The following is a 24,630-nucleotide window of genomic DNA, read 5'->3' on the forward strand; positions in this document are numbered from 1 at the left end:
AAAGTGTCGACGACAGGGAGTTTGTTTTCTGGTTCCGCCCAATCGCCGTTCGTATTATACGAATATTCAAATTAGCAAGAGACTAAAGTTCGAAGCGGGTACCTCCTAGTTGTCTGTTGGCAACAGTTACGGATTATCAAATTATTATAATATTCTTTGGGGCAAAACAATATCAGCCCAAGAATTTATCAGCCGTAAGGACCGCGTCTATCCGTACATCGTGCATACGATATAGCGCGTATAATGCGACAGCGGGTCATCGCGAGGAATATGCACGCGGAACCAACGCGGAGGTGGAATGTTGAAAGTGGAAGAAAAAAAAGACGAATGAACGGAGTAAAAAAGAAGAAAAAATTCGAAGCGGTCTCTCCGCGGAAACGCCCATCGCTATCACGGCCAACGAAACTCGAACGTTCGACGCTATCATCCCCTTCGTTGCACGCATTCCACCCCTGCACCCTCGCGGCGACTCGAAAGCCCGCTATCCCCTTTACAGCGTACACAAATTCACAGGGGTGGAGTTTCTGCGGGCCGCGTCTGCGCTCGCATCATTTTCAGGGATTCGTGTTTCCCCATTCGCGGTATACGCGATTCTCTTTCGCGCAATTCCATTCTTATACGTTGGTCGTTTTAAACTCGAACTACGCCCACCGCGGATCGCGCGGATAACCCGGTTCGTCCGACAATTATTTTCTATAAATTATTGCCGGGTGAATTATTTCGCCGAGAAAATTGCCCGTAGGAACGACGAAAAAAGAAGAGAACACGAACGAGCGATGGAAATAAGGAAACTGACTTCTCTGTCGGAAAACGCGCTTCTGTACGTCGGCTGCGTATCGGACTTTTAACATGACCGGTATTTCTGTATAATCCGCTGCGGCGGGGCGTCAGCAACGGCAGCGGCAGCAGAAGTGACGTCACGTACATGACCGGATACTGCGAACGTACGTGTCACCCCCGTCCGCGTCTTCGGAATAATAACAAAAGATTGTTGCGTTAAATAAAAGAGACTAAATAAAAAGAAGTCGAACTATAGGTGGATATCTACCTTATAAATACTTACTCACCTATCTACCTACCTACCTACCTACCTACCTACACTGTGCACGCGCCTCTCGGACTCACGAAAGAGATTGTCTTCCGATGGTATAGAGCCTTCGATTATTTGAAAATTCATATTAGGATAGGCATGTGCCGTTAGCTTCCTCTCCTAATTGCGTGCGCTCAGAGTTCAGTGATCGAGTGAACCCGACGTAAGACAAAAGGCTCTGTATGTATATGTACGTATGTAGATACACGTATAGGCAGGTAGGCAACTTTTACTCCACAGTAGACCTGTTAGGATGTGTATCGAGGTGCCTTAATCGTTTATAGTTTATACATGTTGCACGTTTAATGTACAACTTTTATTATGGGTATATGTGTAACAGATCTTACGAAGCACGTGTCGATGTACTTTGATCGTAGATAAACTTAAGACTCAATTAATGGGTGCGGGAAAAAATTTTGATGATTCAAACGTTAACTGGTCCGAAAGCGCACCTGAAACTGTTAATTGGAACGTCCGCGTCTCGACACTGCGGTGATTTCGAGTTGGAGTGAAAATTCTTTCGACTCGATATCACCGCAAAACGTAAAATTATACGTGCGAACTTTGACGAAAGTTTGAACGAGGTGCCGATGAATGTGATATAATTCTACCGGCTTCCGCCAAAGAAACTGAAACGACTGAAATTCGTTGAGCGAAAACACTCCGAAATTATTTTTCATCATTTTTTTTCTCGTGTATTTTGATTGGAAAATTGGCGAACGATTTTTTTTTCTTCATTTTCTCAGTCTTAATTTTTAATTTTCTGCCGCACGATGTCCGAGGTGATGGTATACAAGTTTTAAAAGCTGCGTCTATGGGAGTAAAATGCACGCTGGGTAAGGAATTCATCAGCAGAGGTTGGCAAACGTGCTCCACCATAAAACCGAATGATTTACTCCGACATTTTATGGTCCCGCGCCAGACGCCAAAGTTTTGCGAATTTTTCTTAATTTTCTTACAAATCATTCGAACGATTTGAAAATACCTCCGCGTACCGAAAACTCCGTTGAATCGGGAGGGTTTTTTTTCGAAACGATGCCGCGATTCCTCAGGTGTTAAATTAATTTCGAAAGATGTCTCCGTGGCGATTTTTTGGCGCGGACTATACGACCATATTGTTTCGCTTCGGGCGGTACGCGCGAACTATGGAAAAATCAGTTTCATTACATGTATACGATGTCACTACGCCCGTATGCGTTTCTCTCGTACATACGTCCATTCTGTATACGTACGCAATATTTATACGTTCGTACGTAACACCGATACGCGAATACGCGTATCCGACTAACCGACCGACCATCCGTCCATCCCTCTCCGTCGTGTGATTCCCTCCGCACGTATATGTGTAATATTACACCTATACGCACTCTGAGGCACACCACGTTAATATGCCCTCAGCATCCGTTGTTACAGTGTGAGTTTACGAGGCTGGGAGCAATGTAACCAGAGATTCTCGTCTCCAGACAGTTGAATTTCGAACGGTTTCATCGTTCAATTGTTCTCCGATTCTCCGTCTTTCTCATAAAACGTTGTTTTTCTTTTCTTTCCCTTTCATTCTTTTACTTCTTCTTTCGTTCCTCCTTTTAATTCTTTCATACGTACCCTCCGTGCCCTTTTTTCTTAATTTTTTTCTCTCTTCCACGACGCCCGTACAGCATGTATAAGGTATACGCGCGTATATAACACTGCAGGGGCAAAAACGACGCTGCAGTTGCGGCACTTCGTACTTACACCGAAAATAAATTACATCCCCGATATATTATACACCTATTAGAAAACGCGGTAACTCACCGTACGTTCTCCCTTGAATAAGCTATCTAAATTTTTTATCTTCTTTTCAATTTTTTTTTTTAACGTTGCTATTTTATTTCTGCTCAACCGCTGTGAAAATCGTATTTTCACACGTCTTTCTTTCCAAATTTTCTTCTCATTTTTGGGGCGAAGCCAAAACCTCCCCCTTGCAGAGTGCGGTCATCGAGTTTTTTTTTTTTTTTTTTCATTCTTCGCACTTTTTTTCCTCTCGCACATTTAAAGGTTAATTGACCTTTTTTTATTTTTTGAAAAAAGTCTTCTTTCACTGCGTTGAGAGAGGGAGAGAAAAAAAAAACCCCTGCCTTTCGGGGGCTTTTTTCTTCTTTTGCGTTTTTTTTTTTTTCTTTCTCGTCCACCGAAGGATATATCGTCGATAATCCGAGCGGTCAGTCTGTCAAAATATTTCAAGTATTCACCATTGTCAGTTCTTTCTTATGGTCAAAAGGCAACAGGGGAGTGTTTGGGGTAGGATTTCTAGCCAGGTATTGTATCTGGTGTCTCTTTTATCGATATTTTCTCTCTCGTTTTAAGCCGGTGTGGCCGCAACTACCCCACGCGGACCTTCGGAAGGGGCTGTGGCCGGTCAATGGGACGGTACAAACTGCGCGCACGTACGACGGTATAGAGATGTACGCGTAGCGAGGGACTCGAAGTACGGAAGGGATCGTATCGGGGTCAATAGGCTGGCGATAGCTCAATTTCACAAGTGGTTGACCATTTCGAAATCGCCACTTAAGGAAATTTTTCTATTGAATACAGGTGCCGTTTACCCTACGCGGACAGGGATTCCGTCCTCTCCTCTCCTTTTCTTATCCTTTTTTTTTTTATTTCCCCTCCTTCGGTACATCCTTCTTTTTTTCACCGTCTTCTTCACATAGGCCGGCCTTTTTTTTTTCTTCACGATTCTTTCTCTCAAATTTTTTTGTCTCTCCCCTCCGCTTTGATCTTCGGATTCCGAGGCTAGTTCTCACCTAATTTTCACGAAATACCGCCTGCGGTGATATTGTCGATTCTTATTTCTTCTGTACCCGAATGTGAACGTGATTTGAATTTTTTATTTTTATGGATATCGAGATTGCCGCGCGGTAAACGCACGTACGTACATCATATCCGTGTCCCATACCTACCTACGTACGTACATCCGTGTGTATAATATAATCGAGATAAAAATCGTTTTGGTAATTGTGTTCGCTGCCGATATTCTACTTCATCTTTTGAATCCGCTTGAAATAATCTTTCGTACGAAGTAAAGTGAATCCAAGAAAAAAAAAAAAGGCAGAGAAAAAAAATTTTCAAATAAAAAAAACCGGTTCTACGGCTAATACTTCACTTACGTCTACATATTCATGTCGGTTGTAATGTATGCAAGGACTTATGAATCGAGGTGAAAATAAATGTCTCTACTGTTAACTACCGGAACTACATTATACGTAAGTACATATTTCGATTTCGAATAATGAGAGGTGGAAAAAAAAAAAGAAGGGAAAAAAATTGAAATGAAAAAAAAGAGAAAAACTATTAAAAACACCAGACGCAAGTTATATATCTCCGGTGGGTAAACACCCACCGCTAGGTGTTCGTAAATCTTAAAGACTCGAGTTCAACGTATACTCCCGATGGTTGTTACGTTTTTCATTTTTTACCTTCTCTCTTTACCCCTTTTTGCTGTCCGTATAGTTACAATATTTTACACTCCGTCAGTTAGATTTTATTATTTATAAACTATCGTTTATTGAAACGTGAAGGGTTTATAGTATAGGTACGTGTATAATGAACTTTTTTCCCTTACCTTACGTTAACTGCGGCGATGGGCAATCGCTTCTTCGGTTTTTCGTCTCGTTCGAATCCTACTTTTTCTTCACTTTTGTTCTTCACCTCCCGTTTCACCGTATGGATCGCCCGAAGATAACGAAGAAGGGAGCAAATCGTACACCTACGAGGTATCACACGACACTCGCGACCAATAAAAGGTCATTGACGTCCCCCGTGACGTCGCAACTACGGTACACATATAATGCACATGCATCGTATAACGCCTATCCATTGTTTCCTCGTCTTATCAATTAAATACTTCGCATTCACTTTTTCTCACTATACGTTGCATACACTATGTGCCCTATAGAACGTTGCAGTTCAGTGAATGGGTGAAAAGCGGCCTATCGACCGTACAAAAATTCTCGAAGTCGATCAACCCCGTAGATACAACGTGTGTGTGTATTTTTTTTGTCCACTTGTTATATATTTCCCGAATACGTATCTCGAAAAAAATATCGTTTCTAAACTTTTCGTGTTACTGGACACGAGAGATACGAAAAAAACGAGGATGTGGTCAGAGATAAGGAGATACACGAAGCGAGAGGACGTGTCCGGAGAAAAGGATCGTTATTCGAGGCAAAAAATCGAACGAAAGAAAAAAAACAAGAAAAGTAGGAAAAAATTGGAGCGCGAGATAAGATGCGCGTCGTGATCGACCCACTCGTACGAAGTATGTTACTTGAATTTGACGAGTAATCGAGACTTGAAAATTAATTGCCTTTTAATATCGTTTCCCGAAAAGCACATAAAACGCGCTTGGTTAAGTACACGGTTGCAAGTACAGCACAGTATACGTATAGTATAATCCTGTCAAGAAACAGGACTAGAATATAAATTATACGAATAGTTGTCCGATCGGGTGGTAGGATATGTACACGTCTACTTCGCGTACCTTCGTACACATACAATCTCTTTGAAGTTGACTGTATAATATTGTTAAGCCGACATTCCTTGGGGTAACTGCTCGCAATATTCAACGATATTTTGATACAGATTCGTGATGTGTAGTTTTAGAATGTAGGCTAACGTGTACACCACCTACGTGTGCACTTGGTGTACATAAAAAATTACGTTAGACACGTCCGTAGAATATACCGATAATAATTGATACGGTGAGAGCAACCGGCTGTGTTAGATGCAAAAAAAAAAATTCATTGAAAAAAAAAAAACAAAAAAAGTAAAGGAAAGAAAGAAGAGAAAATAAAAATTCTTCTCATCTTCTTCTCGCACTTTACATGTATATATATTTTACACCGAGTGCAGATTTCCCACGGTACTCGATTTTTTATTATTTATATGTAGGTATATTTTTCGTTTTCCTTTTTTTTCTACTCGTATTATCTATTTTTTATTGAACATCCGTTGAACGGTTAAACTTGGAACGCCAAAGATTTATTAAAAAATAATAAAAAATAACGATGATAAAAATAACTTGGATTACCTCAGGTAGCAATACACGGACAAATCTATGTGTAACGCGCTCTTCCAACGTACGTACGTGCGGACGGGTCCATATATATTCCGCTATATATCTATAACGTGGCTTATCCAGAGGTATGTAAATAAATAATATACATATACCGAGCGATTCCTACTAATCATCGTCAGTAACTTCCGGTTATATCTGAAGTACGCACATCCCCGCACTTCGGTGTACACCGACGTGGACTCGTGTGTCGGTGTCAAAATTGGGAATACATATATATATATATATATATATTTTTGATTAATTCGTTATGAAACGTATAACGTTCGTACGAGTACACATGTATCTTACTTATAATATTATAAGCGGGAATATGAGACGACGTGATGCGGGCAACGAACTTACGAGCGCGAACGATCGTTCGTTCCACATATTTCACTATTTCTTTAGTATTTTGATAATTGCCCGTTGCGCCGAAGAAGATATACGTGTACGTAACGTTGTACGCGCGTACGTTACAGATACCAACGGTGGATGGACCGTTTTCTGATCTCTGTGGCGCGCAATGAACAGAGGTGGGAGCTGAATTTCTGGACCAGCGGCACGCGGTATGTTATTTAAAACTGATTAGAGTTTACCATTTCGTTGCACATACGTCCGCAGTGAATCAGGGCGAACGGATGATCGCCGGGACTTCCGGCGTCGCGCGTGTTCCTCCGGGAAAAATTCAGAAACAGGATAATCGGATTTTAAAATTGAAACGTGAAGTTTTTCATGGGACGCCTCGTGTACCGTGGATCGTTCATTTTGTAATTCTTGTCAGCAAAATCGGGGCCACCGGGCCCCCGAGCAAAACAAACCGTTAGAACAATTTTAGATCCGCAAATTCGAATTTCTGTTACGCACATTACCCCGATATGGATGTATACGAAGGTATATAATGTAACATATCATACTCCACAAAGTGAGAGAACACGATGCCATTATATTCAGTGATTGCGTCACCTCCCCCCTTGTATATTATACATAGTATATTATACATATATATATATATATTTATACATTATATACCGCGCTATTCAGATTGTTTCTTGATAATCAATTCATATTTTATTGAGTCCTGGTTCACCAAGGTTGTAAATTAATCGCTTAACGCGGCCTAGTTTATCTTTTACTCGGTAAATAAATTCGTTATTGTTGTTATACGGGTACATACGTACACACTTTGTTACTTCGTGTTCCGAATTGTTCCCCTCATTTTTTATTCCTACGTTTTTTGTCTCTTACGTTTTTTTTTTTCTTAATTTTACTTCTCTCAATTTTACACGTGAATTTCGCATCGCTCGAAGTTTTTCTTCGTACAGTTGTAATGGATATACGTGAATAGGCTTCCACGGATGCGGTACACTCGGTTAGATCCAAAGTAAAATAATTAGACAAAATCCGGCGAGAATTTCACTCGCTGTTTCACTCGCATACACGTATCTATACCTTGGTCGATTCCGTTCGTGACTCCATGTGTACTCAAGCTGTCATTTGTAAAATAATCTTTGCCAATGTTCGTTCTAATAGTTGGAATAAAAGAAAAAAAACATTAAATACCTATAAAAAGAAAGACGAAAGATAATAAATCAACGCCTCGTCCAAGGTGATACTAGACTCGCGGTATTATAAGGTACGCGTTACTTACGTTACGTACGCGTATGTTGGTCGTAACGAAACGATGTTTTCGAAGATCGAAAAATATGAGAGAAAAAGCCCGTATTATAATACCTAGGTGATATATATGTATCTACAGGTTTATTACTTCGGTTTTCAAACGATTGTGTGGGACCGTGAAAAAAAAAAAAGGAAAACTTTGAATAAAAAATTACAAACGGTGAAAAAAAGATGGAAGAATAAGCGATATGAAGAATACGTTTACAACTTGTACGTAAAACATAATATTTAGCCTGAGGAAAAAAAAAACATGGAATGTAAATGATAATTTTATTAGGTTTTTTTTTTTTTTTGCCGAATCTTTTTAATCATTTTTACAAAGATGGAATCCGCGGCAACGCGCGAGGTAACAAATTACCCGTAATGGCGTACAGACGATTAAAAATAAATTATTAACTACCCGCGATCTAATTCTCAATCGACGGAGGATTTATTGTCGCCAACCGTACCCCTCGCGTTCTGTCATATTAGCGGGATGCCAAAGTCTGAAAAAATGGGAAATACGAGTTCGGTTCGCATACCTATTCTTACCCACTGGCAAAAAGATCTCGGTATCGGTACGGGACTCACGTGGAGAATATGTATGCGAATATATTACACAAACTCAGGATATTCTAACGAGCCAACGATCTAAGTTCTGCACCGTTAACGGAGGCGACGTTTACCCGCGAGGAATTAATACACAGCGAAATGCATTATTGTATGTAACCGCGTACTCGGGCGAATACGTATCTCCTCCACACGTACACGAAAGTTCGATCGCAATGTCGGGGGGGTTGCCTACTGGTTTTGATGTACGAGTGCACCAATACAACGAACATTTTTGATACAAGCGTGAGTCACGTCGAAAACCAGTCTTATCCGATACACCGTTGAACGAGTGAATATTTTAGATGTGCCTGAGCGCGTGTCGCGTCTCTCCCGCACTCTTGTTTCTCTCGGTGATACTTCGACGTACGGGTAAACGTACTTTTGGCTATCGCCAAGCTGAATTGCCGAATTTCGCGCTCTTCCTCGCGGTGGAAAAATTGACGTATTAGAAAAAAAAAAGAAAAAGCTCCCGGCGTCACCCGAAATCCAACTCCGAACTCGCCGCGTTTCATCCCCCTCGCGAATCTAACGTGCGCAACGATCGTCTGGATAAAAATTTTTCTCCGATTATTTCTGCCACTCTTTACGGATATTTGGAGTCGGTTGTCCGAAGTGGGTCAGTCTCGCCATTCATGTTTCTAATAACGACCGGTTTTTACTCGTTAAATGAAAAAAAGGTTTTTTTTTTCTCTCGGGTATCGCGATATTTTACTTCTCATATCTTTAACACGATCGGAAATACAGCGACTTTGGGCGATGATATTATTCATTTACGGATATATATATGTATATATATATGTATATACTTGTTAGCGGAGCAGATATAATAAGGAGTAAAAATTCTGGACTTAAAACTTACGCCACTTTCTCTTATGTACTTATGTGAACTCTTATGCGGTGTACCGAATCGTACAATGTCTGATGCAGTGCTTGAAGTATCAACCGCGAATCGCGAACCGCAATTGCGGTACCTCTGCATTCCGAGATCTGAAAATTCGTTCATATCTTCGTCTCACCCACCAATTTTTTCCTCTCTCCGTTTCTCGTTAATAGCTCGTATCGTCGTCCGGTGGGATTCATTTCCGAAATGAAGTTTTCAAATCTTTTTTGTTTTTTTTTTCTCTAGTTTTTTCTCTCCTTTCTCACCTCTCTTCAAATCTCTTATCGGATAACGCAATCCGTGTTTTCACGTGGGGCTTATAACGGTCCGGAATAATATAAAACCTTTTTCATGTGTGGATACGTACGTGTACGTGTAATTCTTCTAACTATTCGTAAAGGAACGCCCACCTGCACAAAGAAAGGAGAAGATCAATTGCTCCGTGTATGTTAAAAGTCCCTCTTAAAATGGTATCTCTATCTCTGTATTTCGAGAAAAAAAGGCGCAGAGTTGTTCGTTATTAATAATGAAGTCTGTTAGGGTTATTTGTCAAAGGACCCGAGCCTAGGCTTCGTCGTATAACACCGGTTTCGTCTAAACTCGTGCCCGCACACGTTCACCTGACGTCCGATCTTAGTTAGCCGGGTCCTCGGCGACGCTGCACCGCCGTAGTGGTCCCTTTAAAAATCTACATATATCTATTTCACATCCTTCTCAATGGCCGTAGTTGCAACCTTCGTATAGAGGCGAGGGTTAACAACCTGCCGAAGGGTGTAACGCACAGAAAGAAAAAAAAACCATCGAACAAAACGACGCAAAAATTTCATCCATCGGACGTCGATGCGAAAAGCGTTGACGTCTATAGTCTCGAAACGATTGAATTATCGAACTCGAGTTCAATTGAAAGTTTTCAGTCGTTGATAAATAATATTACAAACGAAATAAAATACTTATCCCTGTATAATACCATAATAACGGCGTTGAGGAAGATAAGATACGTATATACACCGTGGGCATGTACAACCGTATAATAATCACCGAGGCGGTCCACCATAGAAAATCAAACAGTAGGTAGTAATATAATTGATTGAAGTATAATGGAATATAAAATGCACACGCGTACATCTACGCGCGTACGTACTTACGTCCGTCCGTACGTATAAATATATATGTATAAATATGTAGGGAAAAAATTACAAGCGTAACTACCCTGCTCCGCGGAGAGCACGGGGTATTAAATAATTTATGTAATTACAATATGCGAACTCCGCGTATACGTAGCACATTTACGTATACATCCGTACGGTACGTGTGCACGTACATGATACATATTGTATGTATAGTGTATTGTATGTACGATATACCATTATACCTATATCCCGACTACTTCTTCTACATCCACCCACGTTGCTCGAGTATCGCAGTACCGGCCTAGAGTCCGTACGTTACATTGCGTAGGGCTATTACACATAACGCATATTATAAGATGATAATAATAATGGCAACAATAAAACGAGAATAAAAAAAATAAATTCAACCAATAAAAGTAAAAGAATTAAGTAACAAACCGAACCAAATCGAAAGACGAAAAAAAAAAAAAAAAAAATGGGAACTATATACCAGCTATATATTCCGGGCCGACCACATTCCATGTTGCTGCTGCTGTTGCTGCCGCTGCTCGACAGTCCGCTGTATGGTAGTAAATGCAATAGGCGCCTGCATATCTCCGCTGTACGCGCGTGTGTTCGTATCAAATGATTGAGGTGTATGCGTTGGCCTACGAAATCATTGTTCGTACCCTTGCGTTTGATTTCATTCGCGTATATATACAGCGTGTGTATCCGTATTATACACATGCAGGAGGTTTTAGAATCGTGTCCTTACTACGTCAGGATGTCAAACTCGGTTCTTTTCATCATCTGAAGGTCATGGATTAATGTCAAACGCTCCTCCCACTCCCCCATGTAATATGCATATATAATTTATGTACCTACGTTACATATATACATATTATGTACTCGCGCAAAGTTAGGCATGGTCGATACCACGCGTCGAGTGTTGGTTGCAAGAAAATTTAACGGACCAAAAATGACGATGAATGATTTGGAGAAAAAAGATCCATGTGGAATCAAAGGAGAGTATCTCTCATCGCTTAATTATTCTTAATGAGCGTATCAATTATGGTATTCCGAAAATACGTTTCTTCCTTTTTTCTTAGTTTTTTCTCTCGTTGCCCCGATACCGCTGCCGGGTGGCATGAGATTGTGCAGAAACGTATGAGATATGTTATTGTTCGGATGCGGTACGGGAGCGGAGTATATTTTACGTGAAACAAAAAACCGAATAAAACAAGAGATGGAATTGAAAAAAAATTTCGTTGGGTCTGCTCTTCGCCGGATTTCGGGGAAGCTCGCAGCGAGATGAATGTAACCCGTGAACTGAGGACGTTGAAGAAGTATGTATTACAGGAGGATGCATGCCAAAGAAGAACAGCATCGCGTACTACGTGGTGCGGTACGCGTTCGTCGACCTTAAAACTATATACCGGCTATAATAGCTTAACGTGCGGACGAAGATTTTTGTCGGGATACATTAGACGACGTAAGAGAAAAGAGAAAATGAACAAAAACGAGGAAATTTTTTTTTTTCGTTTTTTTTTTCTCTCCTTCTCCTTCGAGAAGACTGCACGGCCGAGTTCCATAGAAAGAGAAATGGTTCATAACGCGTTGGATGCACGGAAATATGACATTCGTAAACAAAAACACCGTAAAATTGGAGATACGGAAACGCAGCTATCCTACGGGACACCGAGATCTATCCGGGTATAATGTACGGTAGCTGCCGCTGCATCAACACCCCATTGGCGTGTGTGTGACGTGCGTGTGCGGCACATGAGAAAGAGAATACGAGAAAAAAGAAGGAGCAACCCTTTTCTATCAGCGTACCCTGCACCGTTGCGGCGGCATCGCGATGCATCGGAGGGAGAAAAAGGTCTTCCGAAACACCTTGAAAAAGAAGTCCACGTACAGCGGGCTAAAAATATTCTTTTCGTGAAGGTTTTCCCTTTTTGTTGTTGGTTATGCGCGTGTGTGCGTGTGTCGCTTTTTTTTTTTTTGTTTTTTTTTTTTTTTTTGCTCTCTTTTTTGGTGTTTCATATTTTTTCAAACTTTTTTACTTTTACTTTATTTTCTCTTCTCTTTCTCCGACTCGCGGAGTCGGAGAAGAAGATAGCTCACCTCGGCGGTGCCATATGGCCGCGGGGATATAAAAAAATTAATATTTCTACAAGAAGGGCTGAGGCTACGAGGTCTTGTGATATTTTTAAACCTCGTGATATATACGCACGTAGGTACTACCGCGGTAGTACATACCCGATGTGGCTTATACTCGATGTACATACGTAGTACGTACCGTACGAGTTAACGTACGTCGCCCACCAAAGTTAAATCGTTGGAAAAAATATGGTTCCTACTTTTTTCTACTTTTATTATTTACTGACTATAGTTACCGACCTACCTTCATCTTAATAACGTTACACTCCGCATCGTCCACGATGCACCGCCACTATTAATATCCATCGTTTCGAACGTGTAGATAGAAAATATTTTGGGAATCGATAGAGGGGGTAAAGAATCGGACGCAATAAGTATACGTGGAGGAAAGTAAAATTCATCGACAGATCCAGGTACACGCGTACCTACCCCTGAGGACGTGAGATTTCTCGAAAAAAGGTATACAGATAAGTGAATTTGGTATTTTTTTATTTTGTTTTCTCTCTCTTTTTTTATCTCATGCGGCCGGTGTTCAGGTGAGCAGGTAAAGGTGAGGAAGCGCAGTTTCTTCCGAGGGACGAAAATTTTGGGATAAAGAGAAAGACAGATTACGAACCCCGTAGCGACACCCCGTTGCCCCGCCGTCGTAATATCCCGTCATCTGCGTTAAGGGTGAAGGGGGATTTCTTGTCTGCGAATGTGAAAGCTACCTGAATCCGGAAAACTAAGATTTGATTCCCCCCCCCCCCCCCCTCCCCCCGTTTCCGATGACTATTTTTCCTTCCTTCTTCCTCATATTTCTCGATGGTTTTTACCCAAATGTATTATTGCCAGCGCGTATACCTGCAATGTAATTCGCCCCGAGGACGTCTCCTGGCTTATACCCGACTCCCATTTTTTACGGGCATCATTTTTTATTTAATGGACGTTTTCTCACAGCTCCGGGTATCCGAGGTACACGGAACCGAACCCTTTCGTAATTTGATCGACCCTTTGGGATATTTTATTCCAAATTTTCGACGTTTTAGGGACAAATTTGACCAACTAAGAAATTTTTTTTCTTTCTCATACACACTCACGTTCAAGATGGAAGGCACAAGATTTTTCCCCCATATTTTGAGATTTTGATTTACGATAAATCTGTTAGATTCGTTCTCGCTACTCTGCACTCCGTTTATGTACTTTGACATATGCCGTGGGTATAGGTATATGCCTCGGTAGATCACGGATATGTACACACATTTTACACACTATATACTTATAACGTGACTACGAATATGCACCGATATCGCTCACGGTTTATGTATTTCTATGTATTTACAAGCGGTATATAGTTCAGCTCTGTAATACACGCGTAAGGGGATATTTTATTGCTGCTAAAGAGAGTTTTTAGGAAAATCGTAACGGGTTTCGAGCCCGACCACTCCCAGTTTCTTTTGTTCGATTTTCATTCCCTTAACCCTTTCGGAAGTTGAGGATCTTTTGGCCCCCTTCAACTTTTACAATATATGGCTGCAATACCCGTATAGGTATGTACGCACTTTCCCACATTCCAATTTCACCGCAACTTTTCATCTAATCTAGAACAGTCTACTCCGCGTTACGGGGCAACGTGATCAGAAATTTTTGAAGGAGAGAAAAAAGAATGAACCAAAAGAGAGAATGAAAAGAGAAATTAAAGGGGTACTAGAAAACCCTCCCCCCGAAATTCTTTTCATCGTAATCCACTAAATCGCAAATGGATTTCCTTTTCATACTACATATGGTATGCGCACGTGAACGTACTTCTCTCACTTTCTCTCCGATATCAATTTGTAATACTAGCCAATTTATCTGTTGAGATTTTGTCGATGAAATCAAAAACGCGTCGCTTGGTAATTAACCACCTGATTTCAATTATAACTATATTTATACATCCTGGGATCGTAATATTTTACCAGATTTCAGAAAGGGTTTACACAAATAAGTAGGGGTTGAGGAACAGGGGGGGGGGGGAGGGGGGGAACCACCCGCGTACCGCCTCGATGCGGTATAAAAATATTCGTGCAACAGCTTGAGACAACCCTTTCAAAAAATGAGTAAGCCCTTTTCACGAAAACGGGGCTCGGTGTCAGCCAGATATCCGAGCAGCCTTAGCCTTAGACCGGAGGAAGAGCAGCTCAGAGGCTCCCATATGGGAAAAAGAGAAGGAAGAGGAGGAGGAAGAAGAGGGAATCCTCGGTGGGACGTGAAAGATATATGAATTGGAGTACCGGCACGTAAAAGGGTGCGCGGGAATACAGAAAAGAAGTAGAGGAGGAGGAGGAGGAGGAGGATAAAAAAAATATCACCCCAACTAAAACTCCCTGTTGGAGAAAAACGAGGGGCCGGTGGTTGCTTACTTTCCTCCTTAAACTTCATCGCAGTGCCATACGCGTATATAATAGGAAACCTTAATTTCGGAACGACTTGGACGATTATCCTACATACACAGTCGAAGGAGTAAAAAATAGAAAAAAAAGATGGAGGAACAATCGGAGACGGAAACATCCGGTACGTCGCTCGAGAATCCGATTCGCGATTGAATTGTTCGGAACCTAGAATGTGTCCGTCGAGTCTCGAATATGGAACATTATCACAAGAACGTTCGAGCTAATGTCGAATTATTTTGAAAGGATATAATTACGGGCGAGCGATAAATTTCACCGCGAGTCACGCGTCCGTTCGTATAGAAAACGTTATGTACACCTTATTAGAGCATATGTATTAAGTTTAACGAAATAATTGCTTTGGCATATATTCTATGGAGAGTATAAACGAGCAATGAATAACTAAAGTTTCCGTACAAAAGATTAATCTTAAATTTCCATATCGATGAAGTTATTAATTTTTCTCTTCTTTTTTGTAGGTTTTTTTATTTTCTTTTCCTCGTGAATGACGAAATTATTATTCCGGGTCTCGAATGCTGCAGGGGGCTATATGCCGTCTATTACATACCGCGAGATGTTACGTTACGTTATTTCTAAACGTTACAAGTTATACGTGTACGTAGTTATACACGCGTATAACGGAGGGAAACGAATCACGCTGAGCGTATGTTTAAATTTCTTATTTTTCAAACCCGTTGACGGTATATTTTAATCCCTGTTTATTTATAATAAGAATGGGTAGGTTTTGACTCTATGCTTTCTCAGACTGTGGGATCGTTTCAAATGTTATATACGATGCCACGTTATACTTGTTACTTTTACTCACATTTATGATAGTAAGAAAAAGAATCCAGTCTCGAAAAACTGGTACAACTGTTCGAGTATGATTGTAATAATAGCACCCGCACCCTCGTTGTTTCTTCTTTTTTTTTTTGTGGTTTTTTTTTCTACCATTCATTCGATTGACACGTGGAACTCGTACAGCTAGAACGATACAATGGGCGAGGTTCGTTTGCACAGGATTCGTCTCTACAGAGACTTTTTGCCCAGGGATCGTTTGCCTGGACGAAATTTCGAGTTGGGTACATCTGCACAGAAGTAGATTGACGGAAACCTCAGGACGGAATTCGTATCACGTGCAAATGAACCTGACTCGGTAAGTCTGCACAGAATATGATTCGCCTGCACAAATGCTACGAAAACGGATTCTGTATTTGTGCAGGGAGATCATAATCTGTGCAAACGTACCCAACTTGAAGTTTCGTCTGCGTTAACGATTCCTGGGCAGAAAAGGTCGTTGTAGAGATGATCACTGTGCAAACGATTTCCGCGCAAACGAATCACTACCGATGTATTCGGGCAAAGATAGTCGACTGCTCGGATCGCGTGGGAAATTTCAAATTAGTAGAGCATTCGTTGTAACGTAATACAGTTCGACTGCATATTCAATCGTCCAGAAGTCAATCACCGTCAAACAAGCGGTATAATGTCGATCGATCGTTGCAAATAGAGTTGTAACTGTATGTGCGATTCCCACGCGATAATTGATCAATTAGATGAGTCGATAATCGTCGGTTCATCGGCGATTTCATTTGTATCATCCCATCGCAACGTAATGCCATCTGAGCTGAAATGAAGGAACGGTGAAGAAAAAACCAAATCGTTTCTGGACTAGGATTTCTCCGCAGACGTCGTAGTTTTCGATCGACGGAATACGGCGGAACATTTGCCGATGGGCGACCATCGAACGACGAAGACTACTACCGCGACGATTACGAAGTCGGGGTAATCGGCATCGCGACGACGATCGTCGAAGGAGAGAATAAAAAAGGGAGATGAGAAATTGGGAGGTGCGGACGAACGCGAACGGGGGGAGGATTACCGCGAGTGTGAGGAAGGGCGTCGCGACGGTACGCTACGCGTTTACGTTGCGTTTGTGCGGCTCGGCGTCGCGTCTCGCGGTAGGGAGAAAAGAGCGAACCAAACCGAACGAACCGCGTTGCGCCGCACCACGCCGCGCCACCCTTTCATCCAAGTTCAGAACGCTGAGTGGTGGGGTTCAGTCATCTCGCGCCAGCCGAACCACGCGCACTCTAATCCCACCTTTGAGCGGCGAAATTTTAATCCGCTCCCAAAACGCGAGCGGTTTAAAAAACCTCGACGGACATTTAAACGTTTTCTGGTTACAGTTATTTTATGTTCGATTCGGCTGTTTTACCGGAAACTGGTTTTACCCCGAGACACATGAGTCGAAACGTATAATAAATATATCAAGAACCATCCGGTTCTTATCTCATCCGTTTCAATTGTCATTCGATAATTCATACATGGTTTAACTGGTGCAACCGTTGTCAAGATCACATGTTAGTTTGATTTCATTTTTTTTGCATATTGTGTGTTGTTTTAAACTACAGGATTGACCGAAGGATCGACAGAATAAAAAAGAAAAAACCAAGATAAGCTCCGATCAATAACAGCTGATAAGAGATCGAAAATTACAAGAAAATCGAAGGATTTCATCGATCGCTCAGAAACATTTTTCTCATGTTTTTTCTAATTTTTTTCCATCGAAAGTTATCAGTTTCAAACTGACAGCACGTCGTGTACAGTGAACGAAATAGGGGTGGTTTTGTCGCGGTAGCGAATCGGCTATCGAAAACAAGGATAAGAAAATCAAATCACAAGAGATAAAAAACAGTCAACTATTGACAGCCATGGAACTGCCCACGTTGCCTCTGATAATGAGGATAAAAGTCGTCGTGAAATAAAAATGGAGCGCAGCTTTAAAGAGCCCGAGCTTCTCACGATCCGCTGCTGAGGAAGGCTGCCGCTCCGCAAGGGATGGCTCACGAGGTTACGCGCTAAAATTTCTATCGAATAAATTGTGTTTCAAGTGTGTGTGAAGGATTAATTCGAATCCGTATTTGACAGTGCATAAGTTGATCCATGTCAAGTCGTAATTGACAGTTTATTTGCAACCATAATCCGATCGAATTAATCAATGATACGAGTTACGTCGAAATTATCGTGCGAAAGTTTGAGAAGATCGTCGTGACCCACCCATTGACAATTATCATTCGCTGTCGTAATTTAAAATTATAAGGAAAAAAAAAAAGGAAGAAGGGGGATAGCGTTATACCAAAATTATGAAGTGTCTATGAGTTTGATTGCATTGTTGTTTGTATATTTAAATGACTACGACGACGAGGACAAGGACGAACATTATGATTGTGTGGACCTCCTGGAGGAACGAAAGATATTCATAGATCGAGGTAAATTACGAATCTTGTTATATTACACCGGTTTATCGCACATTCTTTTTTTTTCCATTTCTTATATACGTATCTCCGTACATATATACTTCCATTATTCCATTTAATATATTCACTATGTGTTAATAATGGCGGTGTAATTATTCAATCTTATTCCGAGATACGTGTGGATAATTTCGAAGGAAGAAGTGTGACGTAAAACATTGAAAGATTGACTGCGTCTCGTCGTCGACGGTCGAACAAAAGTGTTTACCCGACGATGACGATGACGATGACGATGACGATGACGATCCTTCGTCCCATCGTATCGTATCGTGTGGTATCTCGCGTCCTTCGGTCGATCGTTTATCAGCGTAACGTTTTTATATTTAACATTCCCAATGCATTCTTGTAATGTGCATTTCGTTTGAGAATCTTGAAATCCGAATCTTTATTGTGGCTTGTCCTTTTTTTTATCTCGGGCTGTTTTTCATGCCTCTCTTGTATATCCGTCCCCGGGGTGGGTTGTCGCAAGCGGCGGCGGTAGCGGCAGCAGCCTAGCAGTCAGAGGGAGCAACGGCGGCGGGATCTCCGGGCTATTAAAAATCTTTAATGTCTAAATTTTAACTTTTAATTGTTTCTGTCTCGCGAGGCGCCGGTCCTAGAATGACCAATAAAAAGCAAAATCCCGAATCGTTGTTTTCAGACCTATCCGAAGCTATAGAGTCCTCTCGGGTATTTACTGTAGAAGAAAAAAAAAACCAACCAACAACGATCTGATAAATCGTTATGGGGCTATACGAACGTAGGTGCCCCTTTCCCTCGCAATCGCAACGACTCTTCGATTCCTCAAACCTTTTTTACCCTCACAGTGTATATAAAACTCACCCTCTCCACCGTCCGTACACTAAATCACCCATGGAAACTCGTCCTTAAATTCCCTCCGAGCGTATAAAAAAGTATGACGTCGACCGGACACGTAGTTAGAAACGAGAAATAAAAAAGTAACGTCATGTCCAGATCACTCCCGCAGCATTAGCATTCGTGTAAGAATTTTAACGTTGAATCTCCAATCTGAAACCAGATAAAAGGCCGCAATCGGACTCCTGATAGACGAGAAGAAAAGTGGATAGAGAAAAGAAAATTCCAAATTTTACGGTTTTTGGGAGACGGGAGAGATCGTCCCCGGATCCTTGTTCGAGCGCAACACGCGGACACGTGGTGTCTCGACCGTGACGTCACAGAAACGTCCGAGGTCCGGGCACCTGATGCCGATCCTTCGGCGCATGTCCTTAGAGACAAGAAAAAAAAAAAAAAAAACTTTGACGGCAGGTTGCGAAGAGGTTGAAATTAAAGGAAGACGAGGGGTTTCCGAAGAATTAACTTCCAAATTCAGTAACCTTATCTTGAATTTTTTTTATTTCACCACTCGAAGAATTTTAATCTTCACACGCTTCTGCACCGTTTCGCGCTTCATAATCTCGCTCGCCGAGAATCGGCTTTCCTTAAAGAGTTTTTTATTTTACCTTGTTTGCTCGAGTTTACCTCTTAATTTTTTTTTCGTCCCTCACTTTTTTTCTCTTTACCTGTTTAAATTACGACTGTTTGCCGTTAATATACCTACGCACGCGGCTGCCGCTCGCGCCCGTTAGGTAAACCCTAACCCAGTAACGCGGTTGCAGGTTTGTCGAGATTAAAATTCTTGGATTTACAAGACAGGTACGCATTGCTAGATACCAACGGTATTGTACGGGGGGACAATTCGACTTTATCCATACAGACTCGGAAATTATACGCCGGCACTCCTTAATCTACCGGCAAACTGGATTTTCGAACAATATTTGATTTTACAAATCCTTTCAGCTCTGTTCTATGTTGTAATTGGACTCGAATTATCTCATTATTTGTGCACACGTTCACGCGTACGGAGTATATTTTTTTATTTCATGTCACCTGTACGCGCGAGTCGTGCTATTTTTATTTTTCATTCCATTTTCATTCTTCATCCCCTCGACGTCGTGTATCGTTTACCTTTTCTTGCCATGATTTCGGCACGCGGAAAGATCGTTGAAAATTTCTACGCCCTTCTCAACTATGCGAATTTATCAAAATTGATCGTCGTTCGTACGTATTATAGGTGTATATAAAATAATTGGCTTCTCGTCACAGAACATCACTCATTTATATCGTCGACGTTACAGTAGTAGGTGCGGACATGATGCATATTATCGTATTGGCTATAGGGTTATCTTCTTCGTCTTCTTCTCCCTCTTGTTCTATTCGTTTTTTTCATTATTTTCTCTCATACATCCGCGAGTGTGACTGGTACCTTAAGGCGCGTACAGTAATAAAAGGCCTAAAGTTTTTAATACTTTCAGCTGTTTTTATGGCGGCTGGAATTTCGTTTCTTTTTGTTGTTCGTTTTTTGTTGTTTCTTTAATTTTTTTTTATTATTATTATTATTATTTTGTTATTTTTATTGTTCCCCTCATTCCCTCCTCGCGGGAATAAGTTGCGATGCTGCAGTTGAGTCGAGTCGAGTCGAGTCGAGTTGAGTTGAGTCGTGGTTCGAGTGAAGTCAGTTGGACGAGAACCCAAAGAAGCAAAAGACAACCTCGAGAATAAGAAGAAGATGAAAAAGAAGGGAAGAAGAGAACCGAAGAGGAGCCACCAGCCCTCTCTGATGTACGACTCTGCTTACAGCGTGAAAAAAATCCCATAAACCAGTAAAAAAAGCATCAGGATATAATATCGCCAAAGGAATTCCTTCCATGTATACATACATAGGTGTATTATACACGCGATTCGTTTATGCACCTACATTCATACACGCGCCTATATTCATTCTCCTTCGAATATGTAGGTCTGCCTACGTGTGTTAGAAGAATATAACATCCCGCCTATAGTGTATATATATATAGGGTGATACGAGCGCGTGAATATGACAAACCTTTAAAGGACGACGGGCGCGCGCGCGCGCGCTTTGACCGCACGTACGTATGCAGTGAAAATTTGAATGCCGTTCAACGTATGTAAAGATGGGACGATGCGGTGTACGTATAGGTATACATATACGTATGTGGGATGCTGCCTGAGATCTGGTCTCGGTCTCGCGTGTCGGGGATGTATAGAAGAGTAGACTGAACGCGTGAATTAAAAAGCGAAGACGCGAGAATGTCAAATGACAAATGACGAACACATGTGCGCGTTGTCTATTCTTTATGCCTTTGGGGATACCTACAGCATCGGCGGTAGAACCAGATCCAGAACCAGAACCGGCGACGGTGGTGGTTATTATACGTGTACAGCGAAGTTGGCCGAAGGCTCAGTTCTCAATTTTTATCAATTTCATCCAATTTATTTTCGATATTTCAGAGATACAAAAATTTAGCTCGAGTTCTGAACGTTACACCGAACGTACGCAGGTTGTACTTCTGGCGTCGTTCTTCAATATTTGCTCGCCTCAAATTTTGTGTTTCGAGGCACATATTGACCGAAATTATTAATAACGACGCGTGCAGTATGTGTAGCAAGGACTACGCGGTGTATACGCGGGTTTGTTTTATTTTTTTTTTTTCATTTTTTTTTCATTTTTTGTTACGAGAATTCTCTTCAATTTAAAGCAGTGACTCTGCTCTTCTTTTCCCCGGTGTGTCGGGTACACCATATAATCTACCACGATAAAGTTCCCACTTCCCATTTCCCATCTTTCTCCGGAGCCGATGCAGGAGAGCACCTTCTTCTTATTTTTACCTTGACTCCGAGTTGCAACCGCAGCAGCGGCTTATAAATACGCCCTTTCCGAAGCTCCCGTGGCCATTTCATTCCCTCTTCTTAACCCTGGAAGCTCTGAACGGCTACCGTGCGCTATACAACCGCCGGTATAATATAAGGGAACAAAATAAGATCCGTCGAAGGACCGGCCGCGCGACTCGACTATTCGTTATAGTCTTAACGACAACGACCGGTTATTAACTCCCGATAATTATCGATTTTAATTATCAACGTGAATCGCTATAAACCACTGCCAACCGCCGCGAGAAAACCGAGGAGAAAACCGTCTTACTCTTTAAATCCCCGGCCGTCCGCATTACGCCGGCGCGCGTAAAAAGGCTTTGTCCGTATGTGCATTACGACGCATCGCATCTTCGTTTCGAACCTATGTATCGTTTCGAAAAAAACGGAATCCGCAACAGGAATAATACCAACGGCAGTAATAATACCACTGGAAGTAAGAAGAAGAAGAAGCAAATAAAAGAGAGCGGCGAGATCTCCGATCGCCAAAGAAACGACAGAAAATCGTACCGCACGCGGCGCCGCGACGAAAGAGAACATCTTTCTTATCTAATATCCCGCCCTTCGAGTTCGCTGCAGCTGCGTCTGCACTCCGTTCACCGGAATTACGTTGGAAAATTTGAATCCGGATCCGAATGTTCATCCTCTCGAAAAATCGGCTCAAATGCACCGATATCCGTACGCGATGTACGATGCGCTCGAGAGAGAGAGAGAGCAACCGTATGCACGTACAAAATGAGGAAAAAGGCCATCGACCCACCCGCGGTATCAGCCACCACAGGAATTCTTATTTTCCTCATTTCTCAATTTACTTTCTTTCTCTTTTTCAGCACGCGCGCGGTCGCGCTCGTTCTCCGGCCAATTGTTTTTTTTCGTAATTAAGTAGCGTATTCGTAATTTGATTATTTGACAATAGTATTAAAAAATCGGTAGCTGTGGAAATACACCCACTCACTCACACGTTCCAACCATTCAGCCTTATTGTAATGTGTACGGCTCTCACAGGTTAAGGTCACCAACGAACGAACGGACGGTGTCCGCGCTGGACATGTGTACATGCCCACACACACACGCGCACACCTCGATATTTTTACTTATGTACGCGGCGAATAGGTGTGTACACATAATCCTCACATATGTATTTTATATACCGGGCGTCGACCTGCGGGTTGACGGTGTCAGCAGTTCCACGTTTTAGCATTTTAACTAATTAATCGGCACGCGGTAAATAATTAAGCACCGATACGAGCTCTCGCCGAGAGATGAAGGAAAGGTACACGTAAAATTGAAAGTAGGTACGTGACAATGCGGGATCGATTAGAAATCCGAAATTTTTTTCTACATCGGCAATTTTTCGTTTTTTTTTTTTCTTTTTTTTCGAGTTTTTAATTTTGTCATTCTCTATCTCTCTCCACTGTTTTGCATCGAATAGAATCGTCATCTTTTCATTGTACATAACTCGAAAAATTACACCAGAAAAAAAAGTATCTGCGTGATATACCTGTACACACCTATACACATGTATGCATTGTAAAAGAATGTTGTGAAAAAAATTTCTACAGACGGAATGTTGAGGACGATGTGAATAAAATGAAGAAAAAAAAAAAAAAAAAAAATGATGTTTTTTTTTATTATGCGCGGATCACGATCGAAAAAGAATGAATATATATATATACATACATATTCCTTTACATACCTCTATGTAAAGGAGGATAATAAAAATTGGAGAATTTTCAAGCGAGAGTCTCTTGCAGCTGGCGTGTACATAGCGGAGTCTACCGCGTATGGTATTTCTATGTGTGATTTGAAATGTGTGGGTACATGCATATTGCATAGAAGGTATTATGTGGAGGGATTAAAATTTTCGTTATCTGGGTTATCTCGACGTATATACACCTATACGTTATAGGTGTATCCTCCGCTATAGGTATCCTACGTAGGATACGACACGGGCGGGCTCGTGTTCTAATTATGAATTAATTCCGGAATAACGGTCGACAACCGAAGGAACGACATTCAAATTTCAAGGTATTAAAATTAGAGCGGGCAGGAGACTCGACTATAAAAGCGTACAGATATATACATCGATGAAGACTTCTCGCAACGCTTATTATCTGAATTTTTATACAGACGATTACGTCGGGATATCGCGCACCGGATAAAATTATTACGGACGAATAACAATTCATTGCTCCGTTTATAATTTTTTTCGTTACACAAAATTTGTTGGCGGATCGTCGTTTCTTTCTTCCCCGTGCATCGCAGATGTTATTAGAAATTATCGATATTAAATGACGAACCGATCTCAACCCTTTTCGAAATATAGATATATGTATACTTCAACGTATCTACGATCTTGATGGTTCGGTAGAGATATTATGCATGCTGGAAAATGAAGCTGCTGCCGAAGTGACGGTTCGGTAATTGGTTTTCAATTTCTTCACCACCTGTAAACTTGAGTTATCCAAAATGAAACCGGACACAAAATTAGTATGGATCTATAATCGTATACATAGCTTATCCGAACATCGATCGGAAAGGTGCACCGCTCTCTTTCCCTCTCGCCCTGTA

The 24,630-nt window shown here is 41.4% G+C and overlaps 1 protein-coding gene across 4 annotated transcripts in view; it reads left to right on the forward strand.

Moving 5' to 3' along the window:
• Positions 1-24,630, forward strand: part of LOC105689187 — a 126,895-nt gene that overhangs the window by 41,135 nt on the left and 61,130 nt on the right. The window contains exon 1 of one of the 4 annotated variants that reach the window (XM_048655280.1): positions 17,062-18,285. The exons of 2 other annotated variants lie outside the window; for them this stretch is intronic. The gene's annotated coding sequence lies outside the window, so the exon portion shown is untranslated. Of the gene's footprint in view, positions 1-17,061; positions 18,286-24,630 lie in introns of those variants that run through there. One more of the 4 variants, XM_048655277.1, reaches the window with a different exon arrangement.

The sequence above is a fragment of the Athalia rosae genome, chromosome 5 (assembly GCF_917208135.1).
Source record: "Athalia rosae chromosome 5, iyAthRosa1.1, whole genome shotgun sequence".
Taxonomy (NCBI): domain Eukaryota; kingdom Metazoa; phylum Arthropoda; class Insecta; order Hymenoptera; family Athaliidae; genus Athalia; species Athalia rosae.